Raw genomic sequence first — 14,509 nt, 5'->3', positions numbered from 1 at the left:
ACCTGTAATAATCATTGTGTGAAACCTGTACCTTAATATTTGCATCTTTTAGCATTTGTTAACCGCACATTTGAAATAAAAACATAATACAGCCTACACACTTCCCATACTGCACCACAGGGCTGCATGTGATTGATTTCATCGACTTTTGTTTAGTGCAGACAGATGTGTCCCTTGCTAATCTCCCTTTTGTTTTGTGATGAGTGTGCCTGGTTGCAGTATTTGGGAGCAGGAAGATGTGAAGCTGGGGCAGGCAGATGGGGAGCTGGGGCATGCAGATGTTGAGCTGGGCAGGTGGATGGGAAGCTGGGGCAGGCAGATGGGAAGCCGGGGCATGCAAATATTGAGCTGGGGCAGGTGGATGGGAAGCAGGGGCAGACAGATGGGAAGCTGGGGCATGCAAATGTTGAGCTGGGGCAGGTGGATGGGAAGCTGGGGCAGGCAGATGGGAAGCAGGGGCATGCAAATGTTGAGCTGGGGCAGGTGGATGGGAAGCTGGGGCAGGCAGATGTTGAGCTGGGGCAGGTGGATGGGAAGCTGGGGCAGGCAGATGTTGAGCTGGGGCAGGTGGTTAGGAAGCTAAGGCATGCTCAGGATGCCAGTAGGCTGAGGTTGACTTGGCAGGGTTGGGCAGAGGATGTTGGGTTGTGATAAGATGATGGCGAGCTGAGCAGCAGGATGCTATTCTGAGGGAAGAGTGCTGGGACAGGAAGACTACAGGATGGGGTAGGTCGCTGAGCTGTGGCAATCTTGCGGTGGGAAGAAGGGTCTTAAAGTAAGAAGGTGAAACCTGGCTCTGAGAGACCGAATCTCTCTCTCTCTCTCTCTCTCTCTCTCTCTCTCTCTCTCTCTCTCTCTCTCTCTCTATATATATATATATATATATATATATATATATATATATATATATATATATATATATATATATTTAAATCAAGAGTTATCTTGACATTTTTATTGCTGCCTGAAAGCTATAGATGTGTGTATGTATATATATATATATATATATATTATCTACTGGCGGTCGCCAGTAGATAGTTATAGTTAGGACCCTGTTTCCATAGGAAATCCGCAACATTCTATTTGGAATAACTTTGGCGCCGGTCGATGAATCCTTGCGAAATTTTCAAAATAGGTGGGGCGCTCCGCTCCGCTCCTACCCTGAAAGTCTCGGGGGGATTCGTCAAGCGGGGGCTGAGAAAAAAGGGGGGTCCCAAAACGCGTTTTTCCCATGCATTTTTCCATAGGACCTTTAGACACAGCTACAGCCAGAACGGCTGAACAGAGTTACTTGAAATTTGGCAGAGAGGTAGTCCTCAGGTCAAGGAAGTGCCTTTTGTAAGTCTGGTGTAAATCTGTTCAGTAGTTCCTGAGAAAATAGCATTTAAATCAATATATATATGTGGGCGGACCCTAACCACACATCTCATCCTGAGATCTGATTGGCTGTCAGCACTTCATCCAAGAAGTGTTGGCAGCCATCTTGGGACCAATATACATGATAGCACCTCATTAAAAAGCATTGCAGTTAATAGAAGATTTTAAGACTTTAGTTACATTATACATCATTTGTTGATGGTACCATACTCATTTTAGGAATTGTGGTATGTTCTAAGGTGATTTCACCATGTGAAAAAGCCTTCTGCTGGGATATCATGATTGAGAGAAAAATATTTTCTCATGCTTTTACCACAGAGGTTTGGAAGGTGATCTATAAGCTAAACTGAGAGCTTATTTTCTGTAAATTCACATTATCTTTCTCAGTCATGTGAGAATGAAGTCTGACATTCTCAGTAAAATATGTACATCCAACAAGGGCAGAGACTGTCAGTTGATTCCTTTGTGTTCTACTGCAGCTTCCCAGAGTGTTCCAAAGAACTACTAGAGCGCTAACCGTCCTACTTATGATAAATGTATGGCACACCTGAAGCCATCTTGCTTGGATTAAAGTAGTAACTCTTAAAACATTTAATTTAAAAAGGAACAAAATGAGGGGGTTCATTTTTCCATAAAAAGTATGATTAGTGCTGCAGAAAGAAAAAGTTAGGGCACATTTTGAGTGACTTCTCAAATCCTGGCATGCAGACTGAAACATGCACTTTCAATACCAGCAGCAGTTTTCCCTGGTGAGCAGTAGCTTTACTACAGTGATCTAATGAGCAAAAAGAGTGCTAACATTCTGATTTTATGGCAAATGTGTGACACATTTGAATGCCTTCTTGATGGAATCAAAGTAAAAAACTGAAAGTATTTCCTACTGAGGAGACTGCAGTAAATGAGGAAATTAGGAAACTTCATAACAAATAAGTCTCCCAAGATGGCCACCAGAGACAAAAGAGCCCAAATGTAGCCCAAATATCACCCAGATGTAGCCCAAGTATAGCCCAATGACAGAATGTCCAAGAATGTTCTTAAAAACAACTAGAGCACTTACTGTCTTCATTATGACAAAAGTATGGCACACCTGAAGCCATCTTGATTGGAATAAACTGGTAACACTTAAAACATTTAATTTAAAAAGGAACACAATGAGGGGGTTCATTTTGCCATAGAAATTATGATTAATGCTGAAGAAAGAAAATGAGGGCACATTTTGAGTGACTTCTCAAATCCTCTTCTATTTCATTAAAAAATTCTGACATGCAGACTGAAACATGCACTTTTAATACCAGGAGCAAACTTCCATGGTGAACAGTAGTTTTACTACAGTGATCTAATGAGCAACTAGAGTGCTAACATTCAGAATTCATGGCAGATGTGTGACATATCTGAATACCTTCATGATGGAATCAAAGTAAAAAACTGAAAGCATTTCCGACTGAGGAGACTGCAGTACATGAGGAAATTAGGAAACTTCATAACAAATAAATCTCCCAAGATGGCCACCGGAGACAAAAGAGCCCAAATGTAGCCCAAAATCACCCAGATATAGCCCAAATATAGCCCAATGACAGAAGTGTGCAAAACACTTATTATTTTGTGTTTTTGCAGTGTTATATAGTGCAGACTTGTCAGGTATTGGAGTGCTTTACATGAGCATTGGTTACATCACACAAGAACAAATTCATTTTGGTTGTAGACATGGGGAGACTAAGTGATTTGACCAGAATCACAGAATGTCGAGCTGAAGCAGAAACTTCAACCTGGTTCCCCAGTTGCAAAGTCTGCAGTTCTGGAAGTAACACCACATCCTCTCCCCTAAGTGCAACATTTAATCAAGTTGTCAACTAGATAAAAAAACATAAAGATAACAAATAATTTAAAAGTGCTTTGTCGCTATTTGAAAACTCAGAAAATATGTCCTTATTTTAGTCTTTTAGAGCACTAACCATAATTTTGATGCCAATAAGACCCTCTCATATATGTAATTTCTAAAGGAATGCTCTAGGTATTACAGTTTTGATTACATCAAGATGATGTCAGGCGTTCCACACTTTTGTAATAAATATAGAATGTTAGCAATCTAGTTGTTCATTAGGATACTGTTGAGAGGCAGAGGCCAGGGGCACGGACTCTGAAAATTGAAGGCAGGTAGGAGGGTGCAAAGGCAACAATTTAACCACACTGAGCAGGCAGGAAGGGCCGTGGAAGCACAACAGACTACGGAGGGCAGTGGAAAGGGGGGCAGGGGCAACAAACCAACAATACAGGACTGGCAAGAGAGGCTGTTGGAGGGAAGATCTATTACGGGTCAAGGAAGCTAGGGGCGGTCCCCAGAGCCCCGGGAGCCACCACAGAACTGAGCAGGAGAGTGAGTCAGGGACAAAAGGGGCACCTTAATTTGAGCCGGGGTGCCTAGGAACGCTTGCTCCAAAAATGAAGAAAACAGACATATGAGACATGGAATTGGAGGCAGAATACAATGGCAGTTTAATGAGAAGATGCAACTTCAAAGAAACCGCAGAATAGAGACATAAAGTACAAAATACAGAATCCAGATAATCATACAGCTGTCATGATATTCTCTGTATCTCAATTAATGGACTGACAGAGAGAGAGAGAAAACACATCTATAAATGCATCATGAGAAACAAGTTACACCAAGGAAAATGTTACCTAGGGACACTCACATTTACTCTTAGAGCAAGCATTCCTGCAATTACAATACAACATCTTTTAAATGCAAAAGTAAAGAGAACAATGGTTAAACCTGTCTGCCGCATTCGATACGGTCAACCACAGCACGCTGCTGCAGAGACTAGGTGAGGCAGGCGTGGATGGCACAGCGCTGCTCTGGTTTCACTCCTACCTGTGGGACAGGAGACAGGCTGTCTCCCTCCCCCCATTCCAATCCACCTTCGCACCGGTGCCTCAGGGAGTTCCCCAGGGCTCCTCCATCAGCCCCATTCTTTTTAACGTGTACCTCATCCCGTTGATCACGTTAATTAAGTCTTTTGGGATAAAAACGATCAACTACGCTGATGACACGCAGCTCATTCTCTCTTGGGAAGGAGAAGACTCCATTCCTTTAACCGCCTTCCACGACTGCTTAAGAGAGACGGCTGGGTGGCTCCACAGAAACTCCCTCCAATTCAACTCCTCCAAAACAGAGGTTCTGTTCTGTGCGGCCACCAACACACCCCGCCCCTTTCCGAGTGAATTCTGGCCACCTGAGACTAGGGATAAACCTCTGCCAGTCTCCTCGGTCCGCAACCTGGGAGCCATGCTCAATAACAAGCTGAGTATGGAAACCCAGGTAGCAAAAACAGTGGGGATCTGCACAGCCCTGCTACGCTCCCTGCGTAAAATCATGCCACTCCTCCCAGCACAAGCCCGGGCGTCGATAGTCAGATGCACAATACTCAGTCGCATTGACTATTGTAACTCCCTGCTCCTTGAATCTCCAGTCACGCTGATGGACCGACTTCAAAGAATTCAATCTGCCGCCGCCAAGCTGGCTCTTGGCTGGACGAGAAGGTCTTCGGCCACAGCAGCCCTGGCCGAGCTACATTGGCTACCCTTAAAGCAGCGTGTGGCATTCAAGTCCCTCTGCATCGTCTTTAAGGCTCTGCATGGACTCGGGCCCAGACCCCTGCAAGCTTTGTTCCTGTGGTACACTCCCACCAGAGACTTACGATCATCATCAGCCCGTCTGGTAAAGGTGCCCAGTTTCAACAAAGCCAGAACCGGGGGCAGATCCTTCAGGGTCGCAGCGGCCAAGTTATGGAACAGTCTGCCTATTGACATACGCCAGATCTCACAACTTCTTCCATTTAGGAAGCGCATCAAGACCTGGCTATTCCCCTAAATTCTGCCCACCTGCTAACTACTCCGGTCTATCCTTCAGCAGAGTATTCTCCAGCGCCAGGAAGCCTGCAAGGTATCAGTCGCGCTCTATAAATACTTAAAATAATAATAATAATAAACATAACATGACATTTCATATAGGTAAAATAGAATAAGATACTTCAAGCGAAGCAGAGCAAGACATTTTAAGCAAAGGAAGACAAGAGCTCCCAGTTCTTGGGGAAAACCTGCACAGCCTGTTAACCTACATACAGACGGCGAGGTTGTCCGTCGATATCTGTGGGTGCTCCCTTTTTATATCATTTTGTGGGCTCCTTTGCACGCTACATCTACCTACGTATGCTACCCAAAAGCTTCGTCTGCAGATTTTACCAGACATTTCGTCATTTACCCACTTAATGCTGACAATGGACTGGGTGAAAAGGTCAGTCTCTCAGGCCAATCGCTTATCGTAAGTTCCATAGAGCAAGCAGAAAATAATGGGTATTGTACAGGAATTCAATATATTCATGTATAAAATCTCCTCAGTTCTCCTAACTTGACACTCTGCGGTTGCCACTTCCTTAAAAGCGGGAAACCTGCCCAGGAAGCAAGTACCAGTCCAGGATGCAGCCTACTGTATGTCGACAGCTTCAGGGGGATGTTGAACTTTGATACCGAGCACGGAGCACTCGGGTAGGGTGGGGGCTACTAGTTTGGAGCAGAAGGCCTCGCAGACCTGCCTTCAGACTGCTATACACTAAAATTGCAGAGCTATGGTCAATTTAACAAAGAGGCCTACATATTGAACAGAAGGGCCTACACAGGGGTTTTATGCTGGCTGAGTGGTAAGGATGTCTCAGGATAATTATATAGCAACACAGGACCCGCTGGTCAATTTAATACGGCCTACAAATGCGGCTGGCAGGGCAAGGACAAGGGTCTCATACTTCAGGTGTGGACAGAACGGACCAGGGGCCCCCTGTGATACAAAATCTACCCTCCTTCAAGGCTGTGGCAATGTAATAGACCATTGTGGGCAGAAGGAAGAGGCAATGGTAGCACAACCATACATGCCAACAGACCCGATTCAGCCAGGAAACGTCCAATGTTTTTAAGCTCAAATGGGCTTTATTTGATCTGTCTCCTGTCTACAATATCCTCTTTTTCAATGTAACTCAAAGGGGAAAATCAATACCCCAGTTTTTTTTCAAAATCTCCCTCTTACCAAGTTCAAAATGTTCGCAAGTATGGTACATTGGATCATGGAAGGAAATGGGATAGGGACATGGACTTGGATAACAGAGGACAGGAGAGACATGGAGAGGTGCACCAAACTGACCCTGCAGGGCAGGCATCAGGGTTTGCAGCAGCACAATACACCACACAGTGCATGCAGGACGGGAGTGCAGCACAACAATCCATAGAAAGCAAGAGGGAGGGGACAGGACCATGCACATGGACAACAGAGGGGCAAGAGGCAATGGTAGCTAGCTGACCATAATGGACAGACAGGAGAGAAGGCTGCAGCATAACAGACCATAAAGGGCAGGAGGGACGGATCAGGGGCATTACAATGGAACAGACAAGCCAGGAGGGAGGGAGTAGGGGTCTGCACATGTAAACAGAGGGCTGGGGGCAAGGGGGCAGGGCAGGAGCAGCAAGATGGCCATGGAGGTCAGGCAGGATGGGCACTAGAAGCAAGACACAACATGAAGAGCAACAGTGAGACTGTGATGGCATACACACAGACCATGGAGGGAAGGTGGGAGGGGGTCAGGGGCAGCTAACTGACCACACAGGGAAGGTGGGAGGGGCCATGGCAGCACAGAAGACCATGCATGGCAAGTGGGAGGGTTAGTGGCAGCACAATGGCTATGATGGGCAAGAAGGAGGGTGCAGGGGCATGCACAAAGGACGATGGAGGATAGAAGGGAGGGTCAGGACCTGTGCACAGACAAGAAAGTTCAGGGGAAGGGGCCTCACAACAGACCACACGGGGCAGGCAGGAGGAGCAGTTGCAGCACAACAGACCAGGGAGGGCAGAAGGGTGTGGCAGTACAATGGACCATGTAGGACAGGAGGAAGAGGATAGAGGCATGGCATGTGGACAGGCAGGGTGGAGGTGGCAGGGACAGGTTACAGTCATCTGACAATGCTAGGCAGGTGGGAGGGGAGTGGCAGCTCAACAGAACACTCAGAGTAGATAGGAGTGGCAGGTCCATGGGACATGGTGGGCAAAAAGGATGGAGCAGGGGCATGCACAAAGACATCGGAGGGCAGGGGGAAGGAGAATAGGGGCAGCAAGCTAAGCACAGAGTTTAAGCAGGAGGTCAATGATGGGGCATAGAATTGGGCAATGGAGGGCAGGAGGAGTGGACTGGTACATCATACTAAATTGAGGGCAGTGGCAGCACATCAGACCATGCATGGCAGGAGGGAGGAGGCTAGTCCATGGATTCACACAACAGAGGATAGGGAGGAGGGGGATGGGGCAGCAAGCTAACTGTTCAGAGAAGGCGGGTATTAGAAACTTTATTGTTTTTAAAACATTTTGTCTGTGCAAACTACTTAAAATATGAACAAGTATGCAGCATAATCTCACTTTTATTCAGGAAGAAGAAGACGTTAGTGACTGTGACTCCGGGCTCACTTGGCAAAAACACCCCCTGACCCTCCACCCCCTATCGCAAAATGTAATGCCCGTGAAAAGGGTAGGTGAACACAGTGTTATATAGAACATAGTCCTGAGAGCACGATTGAAAATGAAAACTAGATATAGTGTATGGTATAAACTATGCACCAAAAAGTGTGATATAAGATGAACCAGGCGTGAAATATAATATGCAATACATTGTGCGCAATGACAGATTCATTGGAGAGCGCGAGATAGCACAGGCACTAGCGCGTGCTATGCGATATGCGCCTTAGAGTGTAATATGCACAGGGCAGTGTTGTGTAACCTAACTAGTCTCTAAAGTTGTAATATAAAATATGTGCTGGGGAGTGTAACGTTGCATATGCACTGTGACAAAGATATGGATCCCAAATTGTAATATGTATGGCATAGCACTGTGCGTTATAACATAGGCATCGAGGAAGGCACGTTAGATGGGGCAATATAACCCGTGCGAAGACAAGTGTGGCATGACATTTTCACGGGGTGGTGTTACAGTGCACATGGGCTAGAGAGTGTCATAGCATATGCACTAGCTAGTGGAATACAATACAGAGGTGTGTGGCACTCGGCAGGCAATGGTGGGTGTAACACAGCATTGGGCTCTGGCAGGAGCGCGCTGTGACTCGCAAGTGATGTTCGTCCCCTTTCCAGAGAGTAAAATAAAAAGTATTACACATCCGGCAGTGGATGTGTGTTTTATTAACTGTGAGGGGGGTTTCTTGCATAGTTTTGGTCGAATTTTTGTCGAATCCCCTTTGAATGGCTTGGTGTGCATGTGTATTAAATGTGCCCGTCAATAGCTACCCATGTTTGTATAAATAAACGACAAGGGTGTCTACCGGGATTAGGCACGGTAGAGCATCAGACATGTCAGAGCTTCACTAGTGGTGTAAATACATTCCACGTGGATTAATTGCATGCATAGTCGCCTTTTAATGAATATCACGCAAATCGTCATGGTGATAGGTACGTACGGTTTGTCCAGCATGTCCTAGGTGTGTCTATAAATATATATTTTTTAAAAATAATAAAAAACAGTGGCCGGCCCTGGGGATTGGGGTCAAAAAAATATAATTAGGAGACAGGCCCTGGGGGATGGGGTCATCAGGGCCAATAAATTAGAATAAGAAGGGGAACCACACAGCCCCCCTTCTTAAAAAAATAAAATAAATAAAAGACTGGCATCGTGCCGGAGGCCATGCCCCCTCCATGCAGCACTCTGCAAACGCGCCCCCAACAGGCATCTCCAGTATGCGCCAGGGAGCTGCGCGGCAGACAGGTGTTCTGAGGCCAAGCCCCTTTTTACACCTCTCTGCAACGCAGCTCTGTGGCGCTTACTGGAGGTACCTAGTGGTCTAGTGTGACCCTAGGGACCCTTAGGATTCAAGGGGACTTAATCTCTCAACTTAGAACAGCCACAGGGCGCGTTTACACAGTGGTGAAGGGAGGGGACGGGGCCTGAGGTGACGTGTGCAAACACGCACCATGGCACGTTTTAAATTGGGGATATAATTTCCCTTCAATACTGAGGGCCCCTGGGGGCTAACTAGCCCACCAAGTGCTTCCAGTAAGCGCCACTGAGCTGCATTGCAGAGAGGTGGTCCAGGCCGTGCCACTTTTTACACCTCTCTGCAACGCAGCTCTGTGGCACTTACTGGAGGTACCTAGTGGGCTAGTTGGACCCTAGGGACCCTCAGGACTCAAATGAACTTAATCTCCCAACTAAAAACGGACACAGGGCGTGTTTACACAATGGTGAAAGGAGGGGACGGGGCCTGAGTTAACGTGTGCAAAAACGCCCTGTGGCCTGTTTTAAGAGGTAGTTTTAATCCCCATGCCCTATTATATACTAGGGGCTTATAGAGGAGGTAAGGCTAATCACAGGGGGACCCCAACGCATAATGTTCCCTAGTGTATGTAGGTGTTTTACTGTATTCTAAGTGTCTTTTAACATAGCACTGGCTCTAGGACTGGTTAGTCAGACTCAGTTACCACCAGTATCCGTCTGAAAAAGTTGAGGGTACAGGATGATTTTGCAACAAGGCTTCTTTCTGCTCTTCTTTTTGTTCTTTCTGCACGTTATCCTTCTTCCTGCACTTATCTTCGTATTTGAGGACTTCTGTTGCTTCTTTCTGCACTTCTTTTGTTTCTTTCTGTGCATTTTTCTTCTTTCTTCACATGTCCTATCTCTGTAGGCATAGTTAGAAATTAGCATTTAAAAAACCTTTGAAATTAACAGAAAAAACCATAGGTATCAGGCATGTTATAGTTAGGAATTAGCATTTAAAAAACCTCAGAAATTCACTGAAAAAACCATAGGTTTCAGGGGTGTTATAGTTAGCTGGACTTTTCACTTGTACAAAACCATTGAAATTCCCCCGTTATAGTTAGTTCAGCTAACTATAACTCGCGCGCCCGCAATGCACTGCTGATGACGTCACATATTACATCACTCATGACATGGTCAGTGACATCACTCATGACATCACTGATGACATCTCAAATGACATCACTGATGACATCACTGATGACATCATCCTTGTGATAGAGTGGCAGACCTCCTCTCACCCTAATATAACCTTTGATACACACATTCAAAAATAGAGACTAAAATTTTCAAAACAATGGACATACCAATACCAGTTACAACAACCTCTTCAGTAATTCTAAGATCCACATACACATCCACTCATTCACCAACAGTCCAATACAGTCACTCATACATGTACTCACTCATCATATGTACTCATACACCTATACATCCTGTTACACAATGCCACTCATCCATAGAGTTACTCACACACATAGTCACTCATGCTAATAAAGAATCAAACATACATTTACTTGCATATACAGTTATACACACACCACCACACTTACTTCTACGGAAACTTACACATACTTAGTCTTTTAAACAATCACTTATAGACACACATACTTATTCATACAGGAACTCTTTCAATCTCTCACTCTCACATATACTCACATATATACACCAATAGTCACATATACTAGTTTAAAACATATGTAGTTACTCATAAAGACACTATTGAGACAGTCATTCACTCACTAACACACCCATACACACACTCATCCACCCATACAGTCCTGCACACATACTGTGTTCAACACATACAAAAAGTGAGTCACTCATTCATGCACCTATGCACTACATAATACCCCCACCGAACCATGCAGACACTCAGACTGATACTCAAAAAACCAACTAATAACCTATATAGACACCCATGTAGCTACTCACCAACCCATGCAGCCACTTATACACAAAGTGAGAGACTGATACAGATATTTACATATTTAAACATTACTCACTAAGCCATGTATTCACTATGATACACTTAATCAGTCAGTTACACAATCAATTTTTCAAAAACAAATCATCCATTTAGACACTTATATACCCATTTATTCTTCCATCGACCTTGAGATATACATATATAAAACATATTTAATTTTCAGAATAACACACATTCACTGGATGATGTCATCAGTGATGTCATCAGTGATGTCATTTGAGATGTCATCAGTGATGTCATGAGTGATGTCACTGACCATGTCATGAGTGATGTAATATGTGACGTCATCAGCAGTGCATTGCGGGCGCGCGAGTTATAGTTAGCTGAACTAACTATAACGGGGGAATTTCAATGGTTTTGTACAAGTGAAAAGTCCAGCTAACTATAACACCCCTGAAACCTATGGTTTTTTCAGTGAATATATATATATACACACACACAGTTTTCAGGCACCAATACAAATGTCAAGATAACTCTTGTGATTATGTTCCTGCTAGAGAGGGGGAACATAGGTTTGTCTAGTGGTAGTTTTGACATGCCACAAGGGCGTAACACAGGCCCCCGCAGCCCCAGCGGTGCGGGAGGCCCCCAAGCTCCAGGGGACCCCCTCAGCAAAGCACTCTGGCTGCAGAACTCCTGGTTGAGCCTAGAGGAGTCCCCTCCACGTGACTTGAAGGGAGGCCCCCCCGAGTTTCGTTATGCCAGTGACATGTCATAAAGTAGCGCAGAGGGTTAATGTGCCTGCTGCAAGGAAGAGATCTGTATTTTTTGTGGATAGCTGAGATAAATTAAATGTCTGTGAGAGAGGGGCTACTGAGAGATGAGAGGCACTTTTACTGGGTGGTAGTGAGATTTTCCAAGGAGGAGGTCATGGGGGTGGGCGCCAAAAAAGAGCCAAAAACGATTGTCGCACTCTGCGCCACCAGTGCTAAAGGCTGCAAAGATGGGTATGTGCCAAGGTGAAGTAATTCTGTGTATTTTTAGTATTTGTTAGTGCCTTTGGAGACCCTGCTGATTTAGTAAAGATGACAAGTTAGGGTGACTTAGTCATTATTCACTGTTGCACACATCACTCATGCACACACCCACCAACTGTTTCAGAACAACATATCTGCCTTCTACGTAGGATGGTGTTTTCAAAGGACAGTTTGAGCCAATAGCAGAAATAGAGTCTCAGTGGATGACTGCTGCCTATGCCCTAACTCAGGTTATGGGGGATAGCACTGAGGTAGGATCAGAGAATGAGACAGCAGATACTGAGACAGTAGATACTACAACAGTGCAACAGTAGCAGGTTAGACTAAGCCAGAGAGCAGGCATGTGCTACGGCAAGCACAGAAGGAGTGCTCTCTTGGCAGCCCACAATTTAGTTCAGCCCCAAATTCCACCTTCACTGGGGACCCTGGATGTAAAGTCGATACGGCCAACTTTTTGCTAATTGACTACGCCCATCTTTGGATGTTGACTTCCTTGAGCAAATTGGGCAGGAAACAAATTTGCATGCCAAACAAATTCTGAGAGAGCATGGAGGCACTCTAGGCCTCGTTCTAGGGCACACTAGTGGACTTCCACTTTGCTTGGGGAGTTGAAGTTATTTTTGGGCCTTATTTTCAAAATGGGGTTAGTGCAGAAATCAACCTTGCAGTCCCACTGGTCTACTCTAACGGTTTGGATAACCCTCATCTCCGCACCATACATGAGCAGAGATGTTTTTTTGATACTGCAGCACATGCTGCATTTCAGTGATAATTCTGCTGCATTGCCCCAACAACATCCAGACCATACCAGGTTGCCCAAAATTCAGCCTGTCGTTGAACATTTGTCTGTAGGATTAAAGAGATTTATACTCATGGAAAGAATATAGCCATTGAGGAGTCCTTGATCTTGTGCAAAGGGCGGCTGCTGTTCAAGCAGTACACTGCGAGCAAAATAGCTTACTATGGCATCAAGCTACTGGCTATGTCTACAGCTTGAGAATGTATACAGGGAAGGACTTCACTCTAAACCCTGTAGGTTGCCCTCCCATGCTAGAAGTCACAGGAAAACTTGCATGGGAGCTTGCCCAGCCATACCTTAACAAAGGTTCTAACCTTTATGTGGACAATTTCTATACTGGAGTAGAGCTGTTCAGTGATCTGTACAAAGCTGGCACTGTGACCTGCCGTACAGTTCGTTGTCGCACAAGGATTCCCACTGGAGCTTGTTTTTAAGAAGCTCCAGAAATCCCAGAGCACTTTGTTGCATTCCAATAAACTGCTAGCAGTCAAGCTCTCGGATATGCGTGATGTGTCTGTGCTCACTACAATACAGGATGAGAGCACTTCCCCCATCATGGTTTGGAGTCAGATAGCCGAAGGTTACAAGATCACCTGTATACTTGATTACAAGTACGTGGGTGGAGTAGATAGGAGGACCAGGTTCTTCAGCCATACAATGTGAGTCGTAAACTCATACTTGGTACAAGAAACTCTTTACCTACCTGACCCAGATGGCAACACACAATGCATACGTTGCTTATCATCAGATAACCACAGGAAGGCGTGTGTCTTTCCTTGACTTTCAGTTATCCGTTATTGAAAGTCTTACTGCTACAGAAGCAGCAGCCTCCACTTCATATGTTCTGGAGGACGTGGCAAGGCTGCAAGAGCGACACTTTTCTGATTGCATTCCTGCAACAGCTAAAAAGGCTAGACCGTGTCGTCGTTGTAAAGTCGTCTCTAAGCAGGGAAAGAGGGAGGAGAGTCGTGTTTACTGTCCCCAGTAGCTATCTCAGACAGTCCTAAGCTTTCCTACTTACTTTATGTTGTATCATACAAAAGTGAAATATTGATGTCTACTTTTCAGAAATGCCTGGGTTTGATAGGTTTCCCTACATGGTTGCCAACCCCAGTTAGTAAAGTTACCACAGTTATCATTATCACCACAATACGTTTTGGGCCCTTCCCTGTCGTGGGCACTCAGGTTACCCACACAAGTGAGGTAGAGTTTTTATTAAGATACTGGGAATGCTGGGTGGTAGGGAATTTCTGCCAGCCTGGTGATCCCACAGCTTTTCCACACAGAAATGTGCGGAAAATTAGACTTTTCAGCTAAAGTTGAGGTTTGCAGAGGATTCTGGGTAACAAACCGTTGGGGGATCCACTCAAGAAACACCTCCCTGGACTCCCCTGGGTGTTTTGTTTTCAGGAATGTCTGGATTTGGCAGGCTTTCCTAGATGGCCACCGAGCCTGGGACCAAAAACCCAGGTGCCCCCCTTGCTAAACCATTTCGTTTTGTGATAGATAA

The 14,509-nt window shown here is 45.2% G+C and overlaps 1 protein-coding gene across 1 annotated transcript in view; it reads right to left on the bottom strand.

The window, feature by feature from the left end:
- The window catches only part of SEMA7A (semaphorin 7A (JohnMiltonHagen blood group)), a 162,862-nt gene that overhangs the window by 68,252 nt on the left and 80,101 nt on the right, over positions 1-14,509 (bottom strand). The window lies entirely within an intron of this gene.

The sequence above is a fragment of the Triturus cristatus genome, chromosome 3_1, assembly GCF_964204655.1.
Source record: "Triturus cristatus chromosome 3_1, aTriCri1.1, whole genome shotgun sequence".
In the NCBI taxonomy this organism is placed as follows: Eukaryota; Metazoa; Chordata; class Amphibia; order Caudata; family Salamandridae; genus Triturus; species Triturus cristatus.
This window is presented reverse-complemented; position numbering and strand designations above follow the sequence as displayed.